Source organism: Hyaena hyaena, unplaced genomic scaffold (assembly GCF_003009895.1).
Source record: "Hyaena hyaena isolate Hyena2069 unplaced genomic scaffold, ASM300989v1 scaffold_3, whole genome shotgun sequence".
NCBI lineage: Eukaryota > Metazoa > Chordata > Mammalia > Carnivora > Hyaenidae > Hyaena > Hyaena hyaena.
In genome coordinates this window covers 1,712,733-1,720,029 of record NW_024080635.1, presented here as the reverse complement: position 1 = coordinate 1,720,029, position 7,297 = coordinate 1,712,733, and positions in this window count along the sequence as shown.

Genomic DNA, 7,297 nt, shown 5'->3' with positions numbered 1-7,297 from the left:
GCCTGGAGCCTGTTTCAGTCTGTGACTCCCTCTCTCTCTGACCCACCCATGCTCACGCTGTCTCTCTCTCTCTCCTAGAAATAAATAAAACATTAAAAAAAATTTAAAAACAAAAAACTTTTTTTTCTTTGATAAAAAGACGAGAGTAGAGTACCATCCTCATCGCCACCTTTAAGGTTGTGTTTGGAGTTAAAACACTATGGGTATATCCCTTCACCAATATTGTATATGCAGACACTCCCTTGCTTTGTCTCCTACAAAAAAATATTTTCATCCAATAATGAAGTGGCACTTTTTTTGCATAGTTCAAAAAGGTTAAGTTCTGGAACAAAATAGAAATAGATACTGTGCCTTTTGCTGCCTTTTTGAATTGACTTAAAACTTTTTTCCCCCTGGAGGGGGAAAAAAAAACCCATGAGGAACACAGCCGTGGAAAGCGGCATCTATAAGCATTAGCCCTAGAAGGCTCCAGTATTTGGGAGCCATGTTAAAAAATGAAAGCCTGTTTTTTCTTGCTAACCATCAGCGACATTTATTCGCAGTCAGTGGGTAACCGGTGTGGTTTTATCTTTTCTTTTCAGGGAGGAGTACAGCAGTGAGTAGTAGGAACCTTCCTTTTCCTTTTCAGTCTTATTTTCCCCCCCACAAATACTTTTCCTGGAAAGATAAAAGAGTCACGCAGCTAGGCCCCGGGAGGGGCCTGCGACCTACGAGACACCCCAAGGTCACATTCTTGGTGGGGGGACGGAAAAGTGCGTCCTGTAAAGTGGGCCCCCGATTAAAGAGCCCCCATTTCCTGAGTGTCTGCTGGATCCCTGAGATAGGCTTTCGCACCATCCCCATTTACGACTGAAAGTGATGCTGGCAGCCCTGGTGAGGACCCAGACGGGGTCCCAGGGAACCGGTCAAGAAGGTCCCTGACTGCATTCAAGGATAGAAATCAAACAAGAGCCAGCAGGAGGTGAAAGAGTGTATTGAAGGTATAGCTAAAGTGCAGGTACAGAGTGGAAGACTCAGAAAGGAGACAGCCTCCTCTTTGCTCGGGGTCTGGGGTTCTCATTGGGGATTGTGTTCCGGTGTACTCTCCTTGCAGGCATCCAGGAACCAGCTAGAACAAAGAGGAGGGCCCAGGAGTTACTCTTTGGAGCCAGGGGTCTTGGCCTGGAACTGTCTAGGCCAGTGGTCTGGAATTCGCATATGACAGCTTCTGCTGGTTATTCTCACCTGGTCCTTCCTTAGATGTTATCTATTCTACCGAAATCATGAACTCCCTGTCACTTACAAGGACGTATGCTATTTGCAGGAAGAGATATGTGCAAAGTGGGGGTACAGGTCCTAGCAATAGGAGCAGAGAAAGGAACGAATCGCATTTTATGGAGTCCTTCAGTTTCCCTGTCTCAGGAGGAAACCGAGCCTTGAGACGGTGAATGACTGACCCCAAAGCCACCCTAACTGATGTCCGGACAGGGATTTGAGCCCACGCGGCGGCACACCCACAGGTGTGTGCCTAAAATCGTAGCCACGCCAGGGACAGCTAGTCTATGTGATCCCGACTTCCGGTTACATTACTGCGATGTTGGCGACCAGGCGCTTCACTGCCTGCCAGTCCCGGACCCTCACACGCAAACTGCATCCACCAGATCCCGCAGCGCACACCCGCCAGGCGGCTTGGAGAGGCAGGCCCTGGCGGCCAATGAGAGCCTTGGGCGTCCGCAGCCAAGCCAATCGGAGCCAGAGAAAGACACGTGGGGCGGAACCAGAGCCGCTGTTGGCTGGAACACCTGTCACTCCGGAACGCCCTGCCGCCCAGACTCGGCTGGGACCTCGCTGCTGTCTTGTAGTTTATCTGGCGTCCCTGCCCTTTCTCATTTATTTCTTGGCCTCGTCCCTCCCTCCTTTAATTTTTAGAGAGTCACAACTGTTTAAGAGAAGCATTGAGTAACAAATGTTTTAACGTGCCAGCCTTGTGAGGTAGGTGCTATTATGGCAGATGAAGAAACAGGCTTAGAGGAAGACTTGGCCAGGACCGCAGGCTGGTCGGGAAGCTTCCAGAAGGAACTAGTAGCAGAGGCCCTGGCTCTGGGAGATTATGCATTTACAACTTGGGGAACCCTGTCACATGCAAAACAGAGGAATGAAATGGAAAGGATGGAGGAGCTTTACATTCCAGGTGGGGAGACGTACATATGGCCAATAATGATGTGAGGTGGAAAAGGACCAAATGCGGGAATCATATCCATTTGTTCGTTCAAGAGATACCAGAGTATCTACATTTGCAGCCTCCTCCAAGCGCACAGATCCCTAGGTGGAATTCAGACAAATAATCTCGGTGGGGAGCGTATTAGGTTTGTTCTTACACAAAAACGAACATAGATAACAAAAATGGCCACTCATCCCAACATACACATTACATCTGCTTATATAAAAAGAAAAGGAACGATGGCTTCGAGCTATGCCTCAACTGGAAAGGATATCCAACAAAGAGAAAAAAGGGAAAAGGAGTGATCAATATAACTAAGGAATGAGTGCAGGGAATGGAAGTCTAAGAGGAATCCAAGACAGCTGCAGTCTGGGGAGTGGGAGGCTAGGGGTTCTGTAGACATAAATAAGGAATATGGAATTGGATATGAAAACATGACTTTAAGGATCTCTTCCTAAGGAGCATGGCGCCAGGAGCTTTGGGATCCAGGAAAACCTGGATTAAGTGTTACTGAAACAGACCACTAAAGATAGAAGGTTCAGGGGCGCCTGGGTGGCTCAGTAGGTTAAGCATCTGACTTCGGCTAAGATTATGATCTCATGGTTTCAACTTCTGCTCAGGTCATGATCTCATGGTTTATGGGTTCAGGCCTGGCGTCGGGCTCTGTGCTGACAGCTGAGCCTGGAGCCTGCTTCAGGTTCTGCGTCTCCTTTTCTTTCTACCTCTCTCCTGCTCACACTCTGTCTCTCAAGAATGAATAAATGTTAAAAAAAATTTTTTTTTTTAAGCATTAAAAAAAGGTTCAAATAAGGTATAGCGGTGCCTGGGTGGCTCAGTTGGCTTAGCGTGGGCTCTTGATTTCAGCTCAGGTCATGATCTCATTGTTCATGGGATCAAGGCCCCTGTCAGGCTCTGTGCTAACAGCGTGGAGCCTGCTTGGGATTCTCTCTCCCTCTCCCTCTACCCCACCTCTGCTCTCTTCTCAAAATAAATAACAGAATTGTGACTACATATACTTACTTAAGGGACTTTATGCAACAATATATCCAAATATTTACAACACGGTCTCACTGTCTAAGTATTTCTTTGGAAGTCTGAGAACCCAGGGAAGTTGGGATCAAGCAGGTGGGATGAGTCCAAATAGCTTCTAAAAGGTGCGTTTCCAGTTATTTCAAAAAAGGACAGGATTGGCAGGTAAGAATCTGGGCAACAGAATAGACAGATCTAAAGAGCAGAAAGTAGATTAGTAATTGCCTAGGACTGGGAGGCAGGAAGGTGGGGAGTATGCTTAAAAAGGTAGTGGGATTTGGGGGGAGTGAAATTGTTCTAAAATGGATTGTGGCAACAGTTGTACAACTGAAAATATGCTAAAGACCACTGAATTGTATGTACGTTTTCAGTGGGTCAACTGTATAGTACAATTCTATCTCAACAAAGTAGTTTAAAAAATTTTTTTTGTATGTCTTTAAGAGAGAGACAGAGAGTGAGCAGGGGAGGCAGAGAGGGAGACACAGAATCTGAAGCAGGCTCCAGACTCCGAGCTGTCAGCACAGAGTCCAACGCGGGGCTTGAACCCACAGACTGTGAGATCGTGACCTGAGCCGAAGTCTGACACTTAACCAACTGAGCCACCCAGGCGCCCTCAATAAAGCAGTTTTAAAAGCAATCTGGGGAGGCGCCTGGGTGGCTCAGTCGGTTAAGCATCCGACTTCGGCTCAGGTCATGATCTCACGGTTCGTGGGTTCAAGCCCCGTATTGGGGTCTGTGCTGACAGCTAGCTCAGAGCCTGAAGCCTGTTTCCGATTCTATATCTCCCTCTCTCTCTGACCCTCCCCTGCTCACACTGTCTCTCTCTCTCCGTCTCGGAAATGAATAAAACATTGGGAAAAAAGCAATTTGGATTAAAAAATCAAAGGTCAGAACTGGTGAGTTATGTAAGCTTAGCTGGTTGACTAATTATGATGAAGTGCACTGGTCCTGAAGAGGGCTACGGAGGGGCTGGGGGAACAATGATAAAGGCAGAAAATGTCACCCAATAACTTGTTCATCTTCCTTCTCATTGTGATACACCCCTGAATGTTTAATGCTGTGAGCTACAAGGAAATCCAGAAGACAAGAGCGGAAGGGAGCTCCTCAGAAGGGCAACTGGTTTGGCATAAAGAGATGGGCACAGCTTTTGAAAATGGATGCTCAACTCACATGTGGAAGAAAGAAAATTAGATTAAACAGGAAACACTTGGCATAAAGAAGCAGTAAGGGAAAAGAAGTCTAAAGAGAAAACAGGAGAGGGGAGAAGCTGAAAGAAGCGGCTTTTTTTCTCTTTCTTCGTAAACACAGACCTTAGCAGCAATGCACTGGCTACCAGGGTGGTTTACTAGGGTGGTGACACCCCCTAACCAAACACTGTACACTGGTTTTTTAATAAGAAGAAAAGGAAGAGGCTGTTAGCATTTATTATGCTTGTCAAAGCAATAATACGAGCCCTCACAGAGCATTTACTCTGTGTCACGTGCCGTCCTTCGCACTTCAGTAGTCATCCTCTCCATTTCAGCGTTGAGGAGACTACGCCTCAGAAAGGTTAAGGAAATGTCCCAAGGTCATACAGTTAAAGAATGAGAGTCGGTATCAGAATCGATGACTCTAATGTCCTTAACATTTATACTTGGAGGCAGTTTAACACACACACACACGGGGGCCTGGCTGGCCTAGTCAGTGGAGTGTACAGCTCTTCATCTTGGGGTCATGAGTTCGAGACCTACATTGGGTGTGGAGCCTACTTAAAAATATGTAAATACAAGGGCGCCTGCGTGGCTCAGTTGGTTAAGCATCCAACTTCAGCTCAGGTCATGTATCTCGCAGTCTGTGAGTTCGAGCCCCACGTCGGGTTCTGTGCTGACAGCGTGGAGCCTGGAGCCTGCTTCAGAATCTTGTCTCCTTCTCTCTCTGCCCCTCCTCCACTCATTCTCTCTCATCCTCTCTCCCAGTGTCTCAATGAATGTTAAAAAATTCTTAAAAATAGAGAGATATAAATTAAAGAAACAAAAAACCCCACACAGTTGTATATTTACTTGGCAGTGGGAAGAAACAATAGAAATCCACTATTTACTGTCTTGTCCTAAGAAACCAGATGTTTCTACAGTTCAAATGTTTTTGCTAAATAACATTAGCTTTTGAACTTCCAGAATAAGTGTCTGAGAATGGCACAATCTTTGTCTGTGATCTCTTTTTGGGTTATGCCTTAGAAATATCACCCAAACATGAAGTGTTTCCTTATATGTAAAACGTTGAGTAATAGCTCCTATACTGACCTCACAGGATCATTACATACACGTGACTTGTTATCTATTAAAGGATGTTGTATGAAGACAATGAACAGAGTCAGAGTCTCAAATCTGCCCCTTAACTGCCATATGGGTCTAGGTGTTACTAATTTCTATATTTGTAAAATGCAGACACCACATATAGAAATACCGGAAGGATATGGGGCACCTAGGTGACTCAGTCGGTTAAGCGTCTGACTCTTGATTTTGGCTCAGGTGATGAGCCCATGTGCTGGGCAAGGAGCCTACTTAAGATTCTCACTCTCCCCGTCCCTCCCTGACTCGTGTGCACGCTTTCTTCCAGATTAGCCTGGAAATTCATCCTGACAAAAGGTAAAGGCTTCAAGAAGACAGGACTTGAGCTGTGCTTTTTAAAATTTTATTTTTATTTGGGAGGGGAGGGGAGGAGGGACTGAGAAATCAGGAGACAGATTCCGAAGCAGGCTCCTTGCTTCCTTTGGAAGCAGACAGAGACCAAGGCAAGGTTCGAACTCCCAAACTGTGAGAGGAAATCAAGAGTCAGATGCTTAACCAACGGAACCACCCAGGCGCCCCTTGAGCTGTGCTTTAAAGCAGGGCTTTCCAAACAGCAACCTATGGAGGAGATTTAGCCCACATACAATTTGTTTTTCCATTGTGATGATCTATAGTGGGTTTTTTTCATTCTTCTTCTTTCCTCCAAACTTGGGAGCTTTCACGTAAGACTCCCAATTTTGGAGTGTCATGACCACTGCAGCGCTAGTCCTGTATGCACATTAGCAACAAGGGCAAGAGCTGAGAGGCAGCTGCCCCATGGCCACTGCATAAATCTCAGCGAAACACCGAGAGTTCACTCACTTCACCTCTGCGACTCCGTGGGCAGTGAACGTGCCGTTCGCGTTTTTGGAAATGGGCAAGACAGCCCACACAGCAGAATAAGGCACAAAGGTGAAGATGAGTGGCGCTGTCACGGGGCGGGAGAACTGCTTGGCAAAGGAGAAAAGCATGCTCCCGAGGCCAAGACACATACCTGAAACTAGAAGCGTTGGGGGAGAGACTGGCACAACCATCACAATAAACAAAACAAATAAATTCTGTGCTGCTGCGGGGTCAGGAGCGCCACCTTCACACACAAAAGGGAACATAGTCATTTTCCTTCCACTGAGTTATCTTCATTTTGGCATATTTAAAAACTAACACAAACTGCATTTCAAAATTCACATAAAATAGTAATACATTAAAAATATATTATAAATATGGGACGCCTGGGTGGCTTAGTCGGTTAAGCGTCCGACTTTCGCTTAGGTCATGATCTCGTGGTTCGTGGGTTCGAGCCCTGCGTCAGGCTCTGTGCTGACAGCCATCTCAGAGCCTGGAGCCTGTTTCAGAGTCTGTATCTCCCTCTCTCTGATCCTCCCCTGCTCATGCGGTCTCTCTTTCTCTCTCACAAATAAAAACATTTAAAAATAAATAAATATAAATAAAAATTTATTATAAATAAAAAGAAATATAATTTGTATTGTGTAATTAAAACTGACTTGCTTTTACTGAACCCCATTACACAGCACTGGTAGTAAGAGGTGCGGCTACCTGTTTTTTCCTAGTCAGGTTTGTACCTTCGTACAACTTAGTACTAAGGCTTAGTGCATCCCAAGAGCTCTTATCCTGGATTCAGCTCTTCCATTGGACTTAACAGTATCCCATTGCTCATTTTCACAATCAATGCCCCAAATAGCCCATCATGTTCCAAGGGGTCCATGAAAAGAAGGGCCCTAGGTTAGCCTGGAAATTCATCCTG